Raw genomic sequence first — 19,606 nt, 5'->3', positions numbered from 1 at the left:
CCTGTGATGTCGCCAGCCTAATGGGTTGCAAACTGAAGAACTAGTAGGGGAGTCATTTTTTCTGAGAAGGTGAGAAGTGGTGGCCTCGGGGGAGAGAAACCAGCTGCACAGTGATTGTGGCTGATTCATCCTCAGAGCCACCCCCCATTTCACACGAGCAGGAAAAATCGCACATCCACATGGCACACAGCACACGGCACAAAGATGCTGACAGGAGGCTGGACCAACAGGCCCGAGCCCAGGCAGGTGGAAGGTGGCCTGGCCTATGCGTGCCTTCGGGTGACACAAGGGCAAAGCTGGCCTCCTTCCTCTGACCAGTTTCTGACATCCAGTAGCCCGGCCTGTGGGCCACCACTCCCCGCAATCCGCTCCCCGAGGCTTGGCTTGAGCTCATCCTGTTGTCAGCACTGCTCTCAGGGCCAGAACCTCCGTGATTACGGGCAGCGCTCGGAGCAGCAGCAGCAGAACAATGCATGACTCAGGGTTCCATGCTTCTGTTGTGGGTTCTAATTTTGGCCATTGTTCCATTCCTCTCTGTGCCTTTCCCAGAATTCTGACGGGCGGGGGCAGGCCAGCTTGCCAAGAGGGAGACCAAGCAGGGGTGGGGGTGCAGGGCAAAAGGTGAGCCTGAGGTGCCGGCTCCAGGGGCAGGGCTGGGAATGGTGGCGTGGTCGGATCTTGGGGCCCTGAAGGGAGATGACCTTATACCAAGGGTCTGCTGCCCTAGAGAGTGGCCTGAGGGTTGGGAAACCGGTGGCTCTGAGCCGTGCCACCCCTCTGATTACTCAGTGATGCCATCTGAGCTACAGGGAGGGAGATCTGGAAACCCCAAAGCTCTGAGTCACTTGGGTTCTCAGGCGAGTGATAAGTCCCACAAGTCTGAGAGGGACTTCGGGCCCGTGAGCTGGCGCGTGAGGACAGCGTGCCTGTGGTTCACACTCACAGCGGCTGAGTGAGGGGTGGAGAACCGCTCCACCGCCCCTGGCGCACCCGCACCCCACCCAGAGGGACCCGCAACTGCCCCGCTGCACACGTGGTCCAGGCATGGGGGCTCACCCTGGGGGTGGTCATTCCTTCTGGAAATCCATCAGGCCCTGCTCCCCGGGCTCTCAGGCATCAGTGTTCCTCAGGACGGGTGGGCAGAGGGCTGTGTGAATCTGACTGCCTGTGTCACTGTACTCCGTGTTTCTGGAAGGTTCTTCAGACCCCAAGTTTCCTCAGAAACTTGTAGTAATGCATGGCTCTTTGCAGTCTAACACCTGTGTGTGAGCGTGTGAGCATGTGTGTGTGTGTGTGTGTGTGAGTGCGTGCGTGTGTGCGTGTGTGTGTGTGAACGTGTGTGAGTGCGTGTGTGTGTGAGTGTGTGTGTGAGTGCATGTGTGTGAGTGTGCGTGTGTGTGAATGTGTGTGTGAGTGCTTGTGTGTGTGCGTGTGTGTGTGAGTGCGTGTGTGTGAATGTGTGTGTGTGAGCGCGTGTGAGTGCATGTGTGTGAGTGTGTGTGTGAATGTGTTTGTGTGTGAATGCATGTGTGTGCGCGCCCGTGTGTGTGAGTGCGTGTGTGTGTGCGTGTGTGTGAGTGTGTGTGTGTGTGTGAATGTGTGTGTGAGCGTGTGTGAGTGCATGTGTGTGAGTGTGCGTGTGTGTGAATGTGTGTGTGAGTGCTTGTGTGTGCGCGCGTGAGCGCTGGCGCAGTCCATTCCCGCCCTGGGTTGTGACTCCCCACGGTCCTGCCTGGAAACCAGCGCTGAGCAGAGCTGCCCCAGCTCACCTTGCCTCACCTTCCCCCCTCGCTTCCTCTGCGGTGGCTATTCAGGTGCACTCAGCTGGAAAGAGCAGGGCTGGGAAGCCAAGCGCCCGGCGTCCAGCTCCACCCTCCGACTGGACCGGCTGTCCAGCCCTGGGCAGTTTCTCGTTCACTCTGGGCCTCGGTTTTCCTGGAAGGAGGAGCCTTGCCTGCCCTTCCCTCCTTCCTCAGAGACCTTGGGAGGGCAGAGGGTCTGAGGGAGCTGCCGGCCCCTCTGGGTGTGGCTCTTGGCCCTGGAAGGGGTTTCTGGCAAACGAAGACAGCACCTCTCCTCCCTGCTGACTCAGGCGGGACCACAGCACGCTGGGTACCCAGCACACTACGGCTCAAGGAGCTAGTGCTCCCCCTGCCTCCTCCTTGCTCTCCTTCCCATGGTGCTTTCCTCCCCTGAGCGTCTCCCGCCCCCAACCCCATTGAGGGATGCTCTATTGGCCACCACACCTTCCAGACTCTTCCACCAACGGTGCCCTCATCACCCCCTTTTCATCAACGTTAGGGCTCCTTTTCTTCCCATTCAGCACTCCTTCCTTGCCTACTTCCTTCCCCTCAAGAGCAGAACATTTCCTGTGTCTCCTGTCATGCAAATTCCCATGCCACACGGAGTCACACAACCACTTCTCCATCTCTCTCATCTGTGAAGTCTTTGGGCACCTGTCTTGGCCCTCCGTGGTCTGCCCCCGTTACCTACTGCTGTGTAACAAACTACGCCCCCACTGGAGAGGTTCAAAACCACCACCACTTTACTATGGTCCACCACTGTGGGGCCAGGAATGTAGAAATGGCTCTGCTGGACAACCCTGCTCCTCATGTGATGCTGACGACAGTCACTCAGCGGCCTCAGCTGGGGAAAGGGCGGGCTGGAGGGTCTAAGATGCCTCCCTTATACGTCAGCTATCCCCACTGACTCTCCCTGGAGCGAGTGTTCCCAGAGGCCCGGAGAGAAGCTGCTAGGCTGAGCCCAGCGGATCCACCACAGATTTACAGGCGACCTCTCCAGCGTGCGGTCTCAAGGGTAGGCATTCTGGTCGACAGTCCCAGCTGAGCCAGCCACATTTAGGAAGAGGGAATTAGATCCATTCCCAATGGAGACTAGCAAAGACTTCCAAGCCATTTTTTATCTACCACACCACCTTTCAGCGGGCTGAGCTGAGGCCCCTCACTTTGCCCTTGCAGATGAGCGGTTACTTTTAACTCCTTTCTAGGTCCCTGGTAACCCTGGCTTTCCTGGTGAGGCTGTGTGTACTCTCCCAGGGAGGGAGGAGAGAGACATTTCAGCCAGGTGCTGCCAGCAGAGGCTGTACCCCACAGGTGTTTAACAAAGACAGCAGGAGAGGCCCCCAGAAGCTGCAACGGGGGGTTCCAGCTGATACCCATGAGCTGTCCTCTAAGTCAGTGGTTCTCAACCTTCTGGCCCTTTAAATACAGTTCCTCATGTTGTGACCCAACCATAAAATTATTTTCATTGCTACTTCATAACTGTAATGTTGCTACTGTTATGAATCGTAATGTAAATATTTGATACGCAGGATGTTCTTAGAGGACCCCTGTGAACAGGTCGTTCAACCGCCAAAGGGGTCGAGACCCACAGGTTGAGAACCGCTGTTTTAGGTAGACAAGGAGCAATGACACAGCCAACTTTAGGGTGCTGCAAACACCATAGGAACAGAAATCTTTCTGCATAAATCACCTTGGCCCTTAACCACCCCATCTCCTGGGAAACTGGAAACCACTCTCAAACCAAATCTAGCAGAGTAAAATTATGGGAAAGATCTATTTTATCCAGGACTAAACAGTTTGACTAGACGTCAACACATAAGCAATTGTTGACAGCTTCTAGTGTAAATCCTAGTCCTGGACCAATATATGCACCCTCTGTTGGGTAAGGAAAAGTCACCAGACACATGAACAATTTTAGCAGCTCTAAAGGGATCCACTCAGAGAAAAGAGAAGATGAATGCCCCCTATGAAACAAATTAACTACATTAAACATGATTTTTTAAATATATTTTTATTGATTTCAGAGAGGAAGGGAGAGAAAGAGAGAGAGATAGAAACGTCAATGATAAGAGAGAATCATGGATTGACTGCCTCCTGCACGCCCCACACTGAGAATTAAATCCGCAACCTGGCTTCATGCCCGGGCTGGGAATCGAAGGGTGACTTCCTGGTTCATAGGTTGACACTCAACCACTGAGCCATGCCGGCTGGGCTAAACATGATTTTAAGAAGGAAATATTTTACATTTATGTTCCCAATGAAATGAGGAGGAACCCGAAATCAAGATCCAGCAGTAGTTGAATCTATCTTTTGGATTTTTAGTTGTCAATCATTACATTCATTTCCTGGCAGGACCCAGTATTCAAGAATTGGTTTCCTGTCATCCTCGTTCTGTGCAGTTACTGGCTTCTTTCTCATCGACATGGTGGCCCAATTGGCCATTGGCAGCTCTGGGGCTTTGCTTTTGTAATAGTGCCAGCAGAATTCACTCCCGCTGACCTGGCATTGGTCAGTGCCCATTATTGTATCAATCATATGGCCAAGGGATTGCCGCGCTTTCCTTGTCCTATATCTGTTGAACTTGGGGTCTGGGGATAGAATCATCTCCACCCAGACCATCCGAATGGAGAATGAGGGAGAGGTGGTTTCTAAAAGGAAGAGATGGATGCTGGGCCAGCAGAAACAACTGTTCACTTATATTCATGTGGAAGGCAACACAGATATTCTTAGATATGCCAGGATTCAGAAAGTATATCCCTTCTAAAAAATTGCTTGAAGAAATATAACTGAGAAGTGGATCAAAATAACTCCAATATAGAAGATGTGCTATGAAATAAATGGTGGCAGGCAATAAAACTGTAAAATTTAGAGTCAGTGCACAAATCGCTAGTAACATAATTAGAAATTTAATAAAATGGGAAAAAATTCTTTAGAGAGCTAACCAAAGCGAAAAGAAATTTATTAGACCCCAAACCTCTGGTTATTCCAATGAAAATCCTCAGATTAGGTTAAGCCAGGAAGGGGGAGGGCTGGAAAGTAGAAAAGAGTAAGAGTGACCTGGAACCCACCAGGACAAACCGTGTCTGTCTCCCACCGCTTTCATAAGCCAGCACCAATGTCCTTGCAACAGGACCAGAGTTCTGTGTGGAAGGCCTGGCTCAGAGGTTCTCAACCTGTGGGTCGCGACGCCTTTGGTGGTCGAATGACCCTTTCACAGGGGTCGCCTAAGACCATCCTGCATATCAGATATTTACATTACAATTCAAAGCAGTAGCAACATTACAGTTATGAAGTAGCAACGAAAATAATTTTATGGTTGGGTCACAACATGAGGAACTGTATTTAAAGGGCCAGAAGGTTGAGAGCCACTGGGGCCCTGGCTGCTGCCCACACCTAGATCAGCTAGCTGTTACACAGCATTTGTAAACTGCAGGAGTACCTGTTGCTACACTGACCTTTGATTTAAAAGGATCATTGCTCCTTTGCTTTTGTCACCCAAATATCACAAACATTTCCCTCGGAGCCTACTCTCACCTATAGCCTCATACGGAAGGGAATTCTGTGAAATGTAGCTCCCTCAGTTTAGCTAAGTGATCACAGTACAAAGCCATAACAATAATAAAATAAGAGAGAATGGAAGCAAATGCATTTAATAGTTAGCTAAAAAATTTACAGAAGAGTAATAAAACCTAATGAAAGGAAAAATTAATAAAGACAAACGTAAAATAATGAACTAGGACATGAAGACTCAATAGACTTAATGAAAAAAACCGAAGTGTTTATTTGTGGAAAAGTCAATAAAATAAGAAAATCTTGCCTGGCCGGTGTGGCGTAGTGGTTGAGCATCAACCTGAAGGTCATGGTTCGATTTCTGGTCAGGCACATTCCTGGGTTGAGAGCTCAATCTCTGGTGAGGGGCTTGCAGGAGCCCTCTGATCAATGATTCTCATCATTGATGTTCTGTCTCTCCTTCTCCTTTCCTCTGTGAAGTCAATTTTAAAAAAAGGATAGGGCCTGTTCTTAAAAAAATTTTTTTTATCAGTGCTAATAAATAAGAGAATTCACAAAATGTTATGCATGAGAGAAAGTACAAAACCTTAGTAAGCATAATTTCTAAGAAAAGAATAGAAATAAGCAACTGGAAATCCGAATTGAAAACACCAGTTGCAAGAACATTAAAACCTTAAAATAATCAAAGGCAAGACCTTTACACTGAAAATTACAAAAGCTTGCTGAGAAGTTAAATACAACTAAAATAATAAGAGAGATGTGCCATGTTCATGAATTGGACTTACTATTGTTAAGATTTTAATTGTCCTCCAAATTATCTCTAGATTCAGAACAAACCAAATCAAAATCCCAGCAGGCTTTTTTTGGGGGGGCGGGGGGGGGGGGTTTAGGAGAGTGGAGGGGTAGAAATTGACAAGCTGATTTTAAAATTTATATGGAAATGCAAAAGATCTAGAGTACCCAAAACAATGTTGTAAAATAGGACAAAGTTATAGGACTTAAATTATTTGGTTCCACGAATTTAAAACTATAGTAATCAAGACAATGTGATATTGGTGTGAAGATAAACACACAGATCAATGGAACATATATGGTTCACTGATTTTTCTACAAAGGTGCGAATGTAATTAAATAGAGATACTTTTTCAGCCCATGGAACTAGAACAATTGCATATTCATATGTAAAAAGAGGTAATACTATAAAACTTGTAAAAGAAAACAGAAGGAAATCCTTGTGATGTTAGGTTAGGCAGGTTTCTTAAGACACAGAAAGCACAAAGTATAAAATAAAAAAATTAAATCACACTTCATAAAAAATTCTTGCTATTTGAAAGGCACCTAAGAAATGGAATACATGTTATAGATTGGGAGAAAGATTTGCAAACCTATCTGTTGTATAAAAAAAGTCATATACCTTAATATGAAGGCAAATACTGAGTCAAAAGTAGATAAAAGATTTGAATAAACACTTCATCAAAAAAGATATATGAATGGCAAAAAAGCCCATGGAACTTGTATGCATGCATATGAGCAAAACCAATGGACACATACGTGTGTGTGTGTGTGTGTGTGTGTGTGTGTATGTGCTGGGGGGGGGTGGGGGGGGGTGGCCGGGGAGTGGTCAATGGGGGAAAAAGGAGGCTTATGTAATACTTTAAACAATAAAGAATCTAAATTTTTAAAAAAGCCCATGACAAAATGGTCATCATCATGAGTCATCAGTGATATATAAATTAAAACCAGAATGAGCTATTGCTGTGCTCATACTTGAATGGATAAAGTTAAAAAGCTTGATAATACCAAGTTTTGGCAGGGATGTGAAAACAAAAACTCTCAAACATTGCTGATGGGAATGCAAAATGGTACAGCCACTTTAGAAACAGTCAAATTTTTTTTTTAATTTTTCTAAGAGGAAGGGAGAAGGAGAGAGAGAGATAGAAACATCAATGATGCGAGAGATTGAGCAATTGCCTTCTGCACGCTCCACACTGGGGACTGAGCCCACAGCCAGGGCATATACCCTGACCAGAAATCAAACCATGACGTCCCAGTTCATAGGTTTACACTCAAGCACTGAGCCATGCCGGAAGGGGAACAGTCAAATTCTTATAAATTTAAACATATATTCCAGTAATCTCACTTCTATTTATCCGAGAGAAATGAGCAATGTGTCCACACATAGACTTGTACACAGAGGTTTATATAGCAGCTTTATTTGTAATAGCCACTGAATTAGTTTCCTGAGGCTGTTGTAACAAATTCCCACAAACTTGGTGGCTTAAAAAAACATAAAATTATTCTCTCACAGTTCTGGAGGCCAGATGTCCAAACAGTTTTACTGTAATGAAATAAAAATGTAGGCATGGCCATGCTCTGTCAAGGTTCTAGGGGAGAAGCCACTTCTTGCCTCTTCCAGCTTCTTGGAATTCCTTGGCTTTGTGGCTCCATTACTCCAGCATCTTCAAATTTCTGCTCAATCTTCATATCTCCTCCACTGTGTCAAATCGGTCTCCGCCTCTATCTTACAAAGATACACGTGATTGCATTTAAGGCCCACTCTGCAATCGTCTTCCCATCTCAACATCTGTAATTAAATCACATCTACAAAGATGCTTTTTCTTATATGATAACACTTACAGGTCCCAGGGATTAGTATGAGATTCTCTTTGGGGAAGCCATTTTTTGAGGGTACTATAGCCCCAACAAGAAATAATCCTAATTTTCTTCTATTGAGGAATGGATAAGCAAATTCTGGTATATCTGTATATTAGAATCCTACTCAATAATAAAAAGGAACAAACTACTGATACATACATGGATAAATCTCAAAAACATTATGCTGAACAAAAGAAGTCAGATACAAAACACAAATTCTGTCTGGTTCCATTCCTGTGAAATTCTAGGAAGTTCTTTCACAGTTATAGATAGAAAGCAGACCAGTGGTGGCCTGGGGTAGGGGTGGAATGAGGGCAAAGAGAACTTTTCGGCACAACAGAAAAAGAACTGTAATTTTTGGTGGGAGTTACAAGAGTGTATTAATTTGTTAAAACCTATTGAACTATAAAATTAAAATGGATGAATTTTGAATGTAAAGTATACTTCAGTAAACTTATATTAAAAAGGAAAAGACTATCCGCCTAAGAAATTTGAAAATCTAGATGAATTGGTTGAGTTTTAAGAAAAATGTAAAGGCTGAATAGAGCTATAAACAAGAAGTTTGTGAAGAACTTTGTCCTCTTTCCTCTCCTCCCAACTGTACCATTGAGACAGAAGGTAGATCTTCTTGCTGGTGATTTATTTCAAAACAGAGAATCGCAATGCAACTTAAATCACTCCAGTGAATAGGTAAAAGAGGAAAAGTTTTAAATTTATTTAATGAAATTTATTCCACTCTAATACAAAAACTATATGGAACAGCACAAAACAGAAAGCTACTGAATAATATGCTCATGAATAAAACATCAATAACACATTAACAAGTCAAGTGCATTCCTAGGTGAAAAGAATAAACACACTGCTAAAATAGGGCTCATTCCAGAAATACAGATTAAGTTTGAGGAACTAAAAAACAAAACAAATAACACACACACACACACACACACACACACACACACACACACACGTAGAGATTAATTAACTTCGGACTTTCGCTTCTTTACACTCCGTCTCCAAGTACCCAGGGCAGGTGCTGGTGGTGGTGGGTTTCTGGTGACAGTGCTATTGCTTTCTAGGGTGCAAAGGTGAGTGAAACCCAGTCCCAAAGAGTTATTTGGGTGTTTTTTTAAAGTGATTAATGATTGAGATGGATTCCTGGTGCCTCTTCACCCTAGGACTCTTCCACTCTCACCCCCTCAGCCCCTTGGAATCACATAGACAGGGATCTGGCTTTCTCTCTGTTGCCCTGACTAACAGAGAAGACAATATCCCCAGCAGAGATGAGCTCACACCAAAATAAGACCGGCTAGAATCATAGCTATTTCAAATAAAAAATAACACACAATCAGAGTATAGATTCCTTCAGAAGGAGAAATATTAGAACAGGCAGAAGAACAATTTAAAATTAGAGTAATAAACTAAAAGATCAAGGAAGATAGTAGCAATCTCTAACATCTTAGAACAAGATCAAGAAACCATAAGCAATGATCAAGAAGAAATATTAGGTATGAAAATATAGTAGTTAAAATAAAAAATAGAATAATCGGGATAAGTAGCAGGCTGGATCTACGTGGGGGGATGAATTAGTGGCATGAAAGACCAGACTGAAATATTCTCCTTTAAGGAAGAAGAAAAAGACGAGTAAATAGAAAATATGAAAAGAAAAGCCAAGGCACATGGAGGATCAAGGTAGAATGCTAACATCCAATCTAGTTCATGGGAGTCCCAGAAAGAGAGAAAAGTAAAAAGTGGAGAGGAGGATGTACTGAAGAAATAATGATGATACATTTCCTAGAGTTAAATAGAAGGAAATGAGGAGGAGGAGGAGGAGAAAAAGGCTTTCAATCAAAGATATGGCAGAGAACAAGTAGGAAACATGAAATGGAGATGTGAAATTTAAAAATAACGAAATCTATGAGAAATTCTAGCTGGTTTGGCTCAGTGGATAGAATGTCAGCCTTTGGACCAAAGAGTCCTGGGTTCAATTCCAGTCAAGGACATGTACTTTGGTTGCAGGCTCCTTCCCAGCCCAGATTCTGGTCGGTCTCGTGCAGGAGGCAACCAATCAATGTGTTTCTCTCACATCCATGTTTTTCTCTCTCTTCCACTCTCCCTAAAAATCAATGGAAAAATATATCCTAGGGTGAGGATTAAATAAATAAATAAATAATCCAGATGTATGTTATTCACAAGACACACTTAAAGCTAAGTACAAGTAAAGTTAATAGTAAAAAGAAGGAAAAATAGATCAGTAAATATTAACCTAAACACAACTGGTGTAGCTATATCAATATCAAATAAAATTGACATTAAGGAAAAGGGTATGATTAAGGATGGATAAAGCACTACACAATGTATTGATAAAACATTAATAACATTAATTTTTGCCAAGAAGATATAACAATTTTAAACATATTGAAGAAATAATGATAATAAATTTGCATCAAACAAAAGAACCTCAAAATAGAAAAAATAAATATAAACAACACAGAGGAAGTAAATCTACCATCACAGCAGGAGACCTCAACTTTCTTAATTATTTTAGCAAAGAGATATGAATAATACAAATTATAAGCTTGATGTAATGGGCATTTCTGAATTCCTGTATACCAAAGTTAGAAAGTACATATTTTTTTCTCAAACACACCAGAAATATTTATAGTTTCAAATAGTAGGTTTAACACAAAACATGATACCTGACCACAGTATATTTAATTTAGAAGTAACAGAAAGATAAATAAGAAACCTTACATACTTAAATACTTGAAAAATACATTGCTAATTAACTCATAGATCAATAAGAAATTATAATAGAAATTTAAAGATACTTAAATCTTAATGATCATGAAAACTCTAAAAATCAGAGCTTGCAGAACTTTTTAAAAGTATAGCTTTAAATATCTATGTAGAAAACAGGACAGCCTCAAAGTTAATGAGCTATGTGTCTAGCTTAAGAAGGTAGGAAAAGAACAATGGAATACAACAAAATGAAGAAGAAACAGATAAACATAAGAATGGAAAATCATGAAATAGGAAAAAAGACATAATAAAGAATATTAATAAAGCTAAAAGTTGGATCTTCAAATAAACTCATAAGATAATCAATCTCTGGCAAGACTATACCCCCTCCCCAAAGACACATGTAAACACATATTATGAATGTAAAGAGGGGAGCAACTTCACTTAGAGATTTAAGGATAAGAGGACACCATCAGCAACTAGCAAGTATATGCCAATAATTTTGCATATGTAGACAAAACAGGCAAATTCCTAGAAAACTACAACTAAAAGAATTAAAGTAAAATCTTCCCACAAAGAAAGCATCAGTTCCAGATGGTTTTACAGATGCATTCTATAACCCTTTCAAAGAACTCATCATTACATACTGTGCAATTCTTTCAGGCAGTAGGAAAAAAAAGGAATGCAACATATTCTGTGAAGACCGTACTCTCCTGAAACCAAAGCTGAACAAAGACATACTGAGGAAAAAGAAAAAGAAGAAAAGAAGGAAGGGAGGGTGGGAGGGAAGGTGGAAAAACTACAAGCCCATTTCACTCAAAAGGTATAGATGCAAATATCTTAAAATATTTTCTTTTTGAAAAATAAATTGTATTGATTAATTGACTGGTTGATTTTGGAGAGAGAGAGAGAGAAAGAGAGAGAGAGAGAGAGAGAGAGAGAGAGAGAGAGAGAGAGAGACTGATTTGCTGTTGTTCTGGGTATTTATGTAGTCACTGGTTGATTCTTGTATGTGCCCTGACTGAGGATGGTACTGGCAATCTCGGCCTATCAGGACAACACTCTAAACAACTGAGCTATCTAGCCAGGGCCCTTTCCCCCCTTTTTAATGGAACTTAATAAAATGATTCTAAACTTTGTGTCAAAATAAAAGACCATTTTTGTTTATTTCTTAATCAAGAAACGAAAATGGTAACTATAAGGAAAAGATTGATAGATTTGTCTATGTTAATATTAAGAACTTGGTGCTGGAACCACTGGATATCCATATGCAAAACAAAAAAATACTCTAGATACAGACCTAGATTCTTCACAAAAATGAACTCAAAATGGATCACAGATCTAAATGCAAAGCTATAAAACTCCTAGACAATAACATAAGAGAAAACTTAGATGATATTGGGTATGACAATGACTTTTTAGAGACAACACTAAAGGCACAATCCATAAAAGAAATAATTGACAATCGGGACTTAATTAACCGTATGATTATAATGGTGAATGTATATCATTATGCATTTGCCAAAACCCGTAGAATATGCAATATCAAGAGTAAACCCCAATGTATACTATACACTTTGGGTATTTATGATGTGTCAATACAGGTTCATCAATTGTAAAACAATGTGCCACTCTGGTGAGGGATATTAATAATGGAGGAGGCTATGCATGTGTGGGGGCACAGGTACTGTATATGGGAAATCTCTGTACCTTCCCCTGAATTTTGCTGTGAACCAAAAACTACTGTTAAAGTCTTAAAAAGAGGGAGAGAGAGAAATGAAGACAATATGGCAAAGTTAAAAAATTTAGTCTTCTAAAAGACTTTTTAAAGAAAGTAAAAAGTCGAAGTAGAAACAGAAAATATTTGTAATATCTACAGATGATGGTGGATTTGCATCAAGATTACGTAAAGAACTTCTACAGATGAATAAGAAAATATATAATAACCCAGTAGAAAATTCTCCACAGGTGTGAAGAGACGTTTCCCTGAAGAGGAAGATATCACACACATATAGATGAAGAGAAGCTCAACATCATTAGTGATAAGAAAATCCTAATTAGGACTACAATGAGATGTCAACCAACTGGCAAAAAAGTCTGACAATGTGATTCCCAAGGATCGCTTTCTTATACATTACTGCTGGGAGCTTAAATTGATATAACCACTGTGGAAAACAATTTGGGATTACCTCCTAAAGTTTATCATACCTGTTGAGCCAGCAATTATACCTCTGGAATTCTACTTCTATATATATATATATACCCAAGACATTTGCACATGTACAACAGGAAGCATCTACAAGAATGTTCAGAGCAGTATTGCTCACATTAGCAAAAATCTGGCAACCTAAGTGCCCATCAGTGGAAGAGTGAGTGGATAAACTGTGATATATTTACATGATGAAATATTACACAGCAGGCAAAACAAATGAACTAACATAATACACAGCTATGTGGATGAATCTTAGTGATATAATATTAAATGAAAAAGATAAGTACCAGAAGACTACATTTTGCCTAATACTGTTTTTTTAAAAAAGTTAAATAAAATAAAAACATATACAATATTAAGAAATATATAGTCAATAAAAAAAAGTAACAAAAATGAATACAGGTTTATGAATGATAATTAACTTGAGTTGGGTAGAAGGAGATTATGTGGTTAGATGCACGTTATTGTCAAGGTCCAAACCTTTGTTTGGGTATGGGTTCCTATATGTTTATGCAATTCTAATGTTCTATCTGACTAACTATCCATTTCAATCATTTATTGTCTCGTAACAAGTCATCCTGGGGTTAATGACTTAACATTTGTTGTTATCATACATCATGATTCACTGGGTCAGAATTTAGACAGGGCACAGAGGGACTCGTCTTTGTTCCACAATAGCTGGGTCAGTTGGGATGAATCCCATAGTGGAGTTGGGGAGGGGGAGACTAGAACAGTGAAGGTTGGCCAGGCATTTCTCTATCTCAGTGGAACTAGGCTCTCGCACAGCATGGCAGCCTCAGCGTAGTTGGACTTCTTCCACAGTGGCTCAGGGCCCTAGAGCGACTGCATTGAGAGGACTAGGTGGCAGCTGCAAGGCTTCTTAGGATCTAGCCTCTGATAACAAGGGAAGGGAGGAATAGACTCCACCTCTCAAAGAGGGAAAGGCATGTAATATGAGAAAGAAACCAATGGCAACCATCTTGGAGACAAGCTACCACATGACCTACCTAACTACATAAATAAATGAATGCATAAAAATAGGTCATGGGTAAGTCCATGAGAGTGAGTCATGAATCAATGGTTAGGATTAGTCCAATTCTCTGCACCTGAGTTCAATTGGAAAATGGAAAAGCTAGAAAACAATGCCCTGTGTACTATTATGTTAAGACATACAAAATTCCAGGTTTTGTACGTCAAAATGGCCAAATATTAGCCATGTGATCAAAGTAATCAACTAGCAATAATTATAGATATAGATATCACATTTAACTTCTATATGGGAAGAAATGTATCATAGATCAATTATCAAATTAATCTATTAATTTGATGTGATTCTCATCAAAACTCAATGACTTAAAATTTGTGCAAAGACTCAATATGAAGCATGTTCTAAAGTTTATGCAAAGAGTCAATATAAAAGAATAGTCAATAAAATTATGAAAAAGAAAATACTTTTCCCACCAGATAACAAAATATATTTTAAAACTATAATAAATAAAAGGGTATAATATCAGTATCAGAATAGACAGTTTAGAAGTAAATGAGAAGTCCAAACTTAGACAAGTATTTGTGAAGTAAAGATTTCATAATAGTAGGAAAAAGATAGGCTATTTGATAAATGGTATCTGCATAATTGGCTTCTTTTTTAGAGAAAATATGGTTTGATTCCCTTCTTTATTATTCATTAATATTGAAAATAAATATTATATTGATTACATATTTAAATGAAAAAACTAACAGAATATTGGATATTATTTTTACTCTCTCAAGAGTAAAAATTTTTACTTTCTACTCTTCTAAGCAAAAACAATGAAATAATACGGATAGATTTGACTACATAAAAAGTATAAATTCATGCTGTAAAAAGCTGTTATGAAAAAGTGAAAAGATAAAGCTGTCAAAGTGAGATCTTTTTGCAATAAAAATGCAACAAAAATAACCTTCCCCCTCTTTATGTTAATCTTCCTCTGCGTCTTTTTTTAAAATAAGGGCACTTATGTATTTTATTTTGCAAATAAAATACAGTAATATTCTGTATATAAAGAACTCTTAAAAATCAGTAAGAAAATGAATAGCCTAATTGTAAAAACTGGCAGGTTACTCAGGCAGACAATTCACAAAAGTAAAAGCCGATCAATACCTGAAAAATATTGATATTCAAAATGAAAGCAATCTCAAAATGAGATATCTTTTTCTCCTGAACAGATTGGCAGACCACAGAAGAAATCCCACACAACGCTTGTCCGGGTACAGAGAAACTGGCCCTTTCATACACCACTGGTTTGAGTATAAATTAGTACAACTTTCCTAGGGGGCAATTTTCCATCTCTACCAAAAGCCTTATGATGCAAGCCCTAGACACAGTAATTCCACCTCTAGGAAGGAATTTATCCTAAGCAAATGATTGGAGAGCTTCAAGTAAACCATGGTGGGTTGAAGAAATAGATTTATCTCTGTCCCCTGCTGAACCCCACCAGACTGACACAGAGTTAAAAGAGAAGCGTAAAATAACAAGGAGATGACAAGGCATAGAGTTGTCAACATAGCTTTGGAAGTTGAAAATGAATGGATGAGCAGAGAATGGCAAATTGAACACATGCGTTTAATTTTGCTCTCTTTTAAAACCCCACTAAAGCTACAGCAAAGGGGTTGTTTAAAAAGGCTTGAACCCACAGGGTGTGGAGAGTGGAAGAGAAGAAAAGAGGAACACAATTTTGTAAACTGGAAAATCGATGGATGAGTCAGAATTTACTTGGTGAACCTGAGAAAGCTGAGAACTCACCTGGTTTATACCACAGGATCTTAAAAAGACCAAGAATTGAAGGCCGCAGTCGGGAAGGAATGTGTGTGGCTAACATAGCGAGGATTGTTTAAAAGTTTAAGAGGCAATTAGATCCCTAGGTCCCCTCTTCAACTCTGCGTCAGCGAGTGCCTGCCTCTCCCCCAGCAGGTTACTGGGAGTTTATTCCCTGGAGAGGTTTGTTGGCATTCCTTTGACTTGTGGCCATATCATGCCAACCTCTGCCTCTGTGGTCACATATGATCAAATGGTTTTGACAAGGGAGCCAAGACCATTCAATGGTGAAAAACAGTGTTTTCAACTAATGGTAATGGAAAAACTGGATATCCAGCTGCAAAAGAATAAAGGTGGACCCTTATCTTACACAACATACACAAACTAATTCAAAATGGATCAAGACCTTAACATAAAAATACAACTGTAAAACTCTGAGACGCGCATGTAGAGTAAAACCTATATAACATTAGATTTGACAATGATTTCTTGAGTATGACACAAAAAGTACACGCAACTGAAGAAAAAAATAGATAAATTGTACTTTGTAAAAATTAAGACCTTTTATGCACCAAAGGGCACAATCAATAAGTGAAAAGGCAACCCACAGATGGGAGGAAATATTTGCAAATCATACCTCTGATAAGGGATTAGTACTCAGAGTATATAAAGAACTCCTACACTTCAAAAGAAGTCAACCAAAAAACAAGTAAAGATTTTGATAGACATTTCTCCATCGAAGGTATAAAGATGGTCAATAAGCACATGAAAAGATGCTCAACATAACGAATCATCAGGGAAACACAAATCAAAACCCCAGTGAGACACTGCTTCACAACCATGAGGATGACTACAGTAAAATAAAACACACCCAGAAAATAGCAGATGTTGGTGATGGTGTGAAGAATGGGAACTTTTGGGCATTGCTGGTGAGAATGTAAAATTATACAGCTGCTATGGAAAACAGTATGGTGGTTCCTCCACACCTGCCTTGAAAGCACCCAGGCTTGTATATATAAAAAGTTATATATACAATTAGCATAGATGTAGCAATTCCACTTCTGGGTATATATCCAGGAGAATTGAAAGCAGAATCTGGAAGAGATATTTGCATATCCATGATTATAGAATCATTACACCAGTAGACAAAAGTGTTCCACAATAGCCATCAACCAATGAATGGATAAACATAGTGTGGTATTTATAATAATAAAAGGGTAATATGCTAATTAGACCGAACGGTCATTCCAGATGAAGCTGGGCTGGAGAGAAGTCTGGGTCCCGGGTGCCAGCAGTGGGGGGAAGGAAGGCCTACTCTTGCACAAATTTTGTGCATCGGGCCTCTAGTATATGGTACATATAACGGAACATTATTCTGCTTTTAAAAGGAAGGAAATTCTGATACATACTACAACATGGATGGGCCTTGAAGACATTATACTAAGTAAAATCAGACAATCACAACAGGATAATTTGGTTGATAATTCCACTTATCTGAGGTACTGAGTGAAGTATAGAGATAGAAAGAGAATAGTGGTGGCTAGGGACTTGAGTAAAGGAAGAATGAGGTATTGTTTAAAGGGTTCAGAGTTTCAGATTTGAAAAATGAAAAAGTTCTGGAGTTGGGTGGTGGTGATGGTTGCACAGCAATGGGAATGCAGTTAATGCTACTGAACTATACAATGATTGATTAAGAATGATTAAATGGTGAATTTTGTGTTATGCCTATCTTACCAATAAAACATACAGCATTTTGCATCTGACCAGGAGAAATTTCTCAGCAGAAAACATAGATGAATACGTTCTTCCATTCAGTGGGTTTTAAAATTTTGCTGATGGTTTTCTTTGCTATGCACACGAATATTTTTTTTTTTTACTTTTAAAATTATGCTCAGGGTATCTCTCTGGATGAAGAGATGTTTTTAAAAATGTATTGATTGATTGATTGGAGAGAGAGAGAGAGAGAGAGAGAGAGAGAGAGTTTTGTTGTCCTACTTATTTATGAAATCACTGGTTATTTCTTGTGTCCTGACTAAGAATCAAACCCACAACCTTGGCATATCAGGATGATGCTCTAACCAACTGACCTAGCCAGTCAGGGCTTTGAGATGTTTTTAAAGTATACAAGTGCATAGAGACGTGTTTAAGGATGTTCATCTCAGCCTTGCTTATGATAGTGGGGAAATTGCCATCTACTTGGGGAAATAATTTGACTGTATATCCTTCATGCAGTCATTCTTCCAAGGAATAGAACAGTCTAAGAAGACAAAGAAGGAATGTTTGTGATTAGTGGCCAGATGGATTATTAAATCTTATTGATCTAGGAGTTCAGAGGAGGGGGAGGGCCTGCTGGCTGGGGTTAGTTGGGGGAGATGAAGACTGTGCTTGACTAGTACGATGGGACTCAGAGGGCAGGGATTTTAAAAGGGCCCCAAGTGGGGCAGGAGCCCAGGGTCAGGGGAGAGTGGGCACACTTGCCTGGCAGGTTGGGAGAGGGGATGGAGGGGAAGAGAAGATCTAAGAGGGCGTTAGGGCTCTGCTGGACAATGAGGGCTTTGAATGGCTGGTGCAGTCATTTCCAACATGCAGCCTAGTGTCATTCCCACCAAGCCCTATAGCTGTGTGCTCTGTGGTGTTTCTCTAGAAACATCTATATGCTCTTTAAAAAAAAATATTTATTTCAGAGAAGAAGGGAGAGGGAGAGAGGGAGAGAGGGAGAGAGGGAGAGAGGGAGAGAGGGAGAGAGGTGGAAACATCAATGATGAGAGAGAATCATTGATCAGCTGCCTCTTGCATGCCCCCCACTGGGGTTCGAGCCTGCAGTAGACAAAAGTGCCCTGACCAGGAATCAGACAGTGACCTCCTGTTTCAGAGGTCGATGCTTAAACACTGAGCCACGCCGGCTGGACTATATGCTCTTTTCTTGTACCTTTGAGATCAAAACACGGTGTTGAGGTGGCCAGTAGCCAAGATTAAGCTCAGTGAAGCGGGAGGAGCTGGGATTAGAGTAAATCTGAAGACAGGTTTAGTGGAGAGGCTGGGCCAGGGTGAAAGTTCAGTCTGAGGCCAGATTAGGGATCAGTCTGTGACCTGGGTTAGGGTTTGTCTGCAGTTGCGTATTTCTGATTGGATCTTGTTGTTATTGTTTTCTGTGTCAATAAATGTTGCTTAAGTGCATGGATGAATGGCAAATATTGTCCAGCTGTTCTTCTCAAAATTCTTCGGCTTCTGCCTCTCTTAGTCCCTTCTCCCTTCTCTCTCTCTCTCTCTCTCTCTCTCTCTCTCTCTCTCCACACACACACCACACATGTGAATATCTTTCCTAGACCTCCCCACACTAAGTCTTCCTGAAGTTTCAACCTACCACCTTCCCCCATTTTCATCAGCTGGGGGCCGAACGCTCAGGCAGTTGCCTAATCTGCGCTATAGAAAGGGGCCCCATGGTGGTGGGAGAAGGGGTGTGTGTGTGTGTGTGGGGGGTGGTTCTGGCTCCCTACAGGGGCAGCTGGACTCTCTGTCCCCCTGCCCACCTCACCCGAACCAGCAGCCAGTGCCTCTGCTCCCTCATCCTTGCTAGGATGGCTGTCTTACTCAGTGCCCTGGAATCCCGGCCTGCACAAAGCCTGGGTGCTTTCGAGGCAGGTTACTGAAACTTTAATCCCAGCTTTCCTTTTCATTCCTGACACCCCCGCATCCCCTCCCCCCAACAACCATGGTCTCAGTTGAGCCACTCCCTTTCCCTGTCCCCAGCAGACACCTGAGTCAAGCCTTGGAGAAGGACAGCCATCCAACCTGGCTTACCAGTGGCCTCCAGCTGGGTGTGGCAGCTGTCCCTTGGCTGGGTCGGGGTGGGGTGCGCGATGGTGGGGGCCATGAGACAGGGCAATGTCTCCT

This window comes from Myotis yumanensis, unplaced genomic scaffold, assembly GCF_028538775.1.
Source record: "Myotis yumanensis isolate MYYU_CA2020_CCGP unplaced genomic scaffold, mMyoYum1.0.hap1 SCAF_11, whole genome shotgun sequence".
Taxonomy (NCBI): Eukaryota; Metazoa; Chordata; class Mammalia; order Chiroptera; family Vespertilionidae; genus Myotis; species Myotis yumanensis.
The sequence above is the reverse complement of the archived record's forward strand: the minus strand, read 5'-3'. Positions refer to the sequence as shown.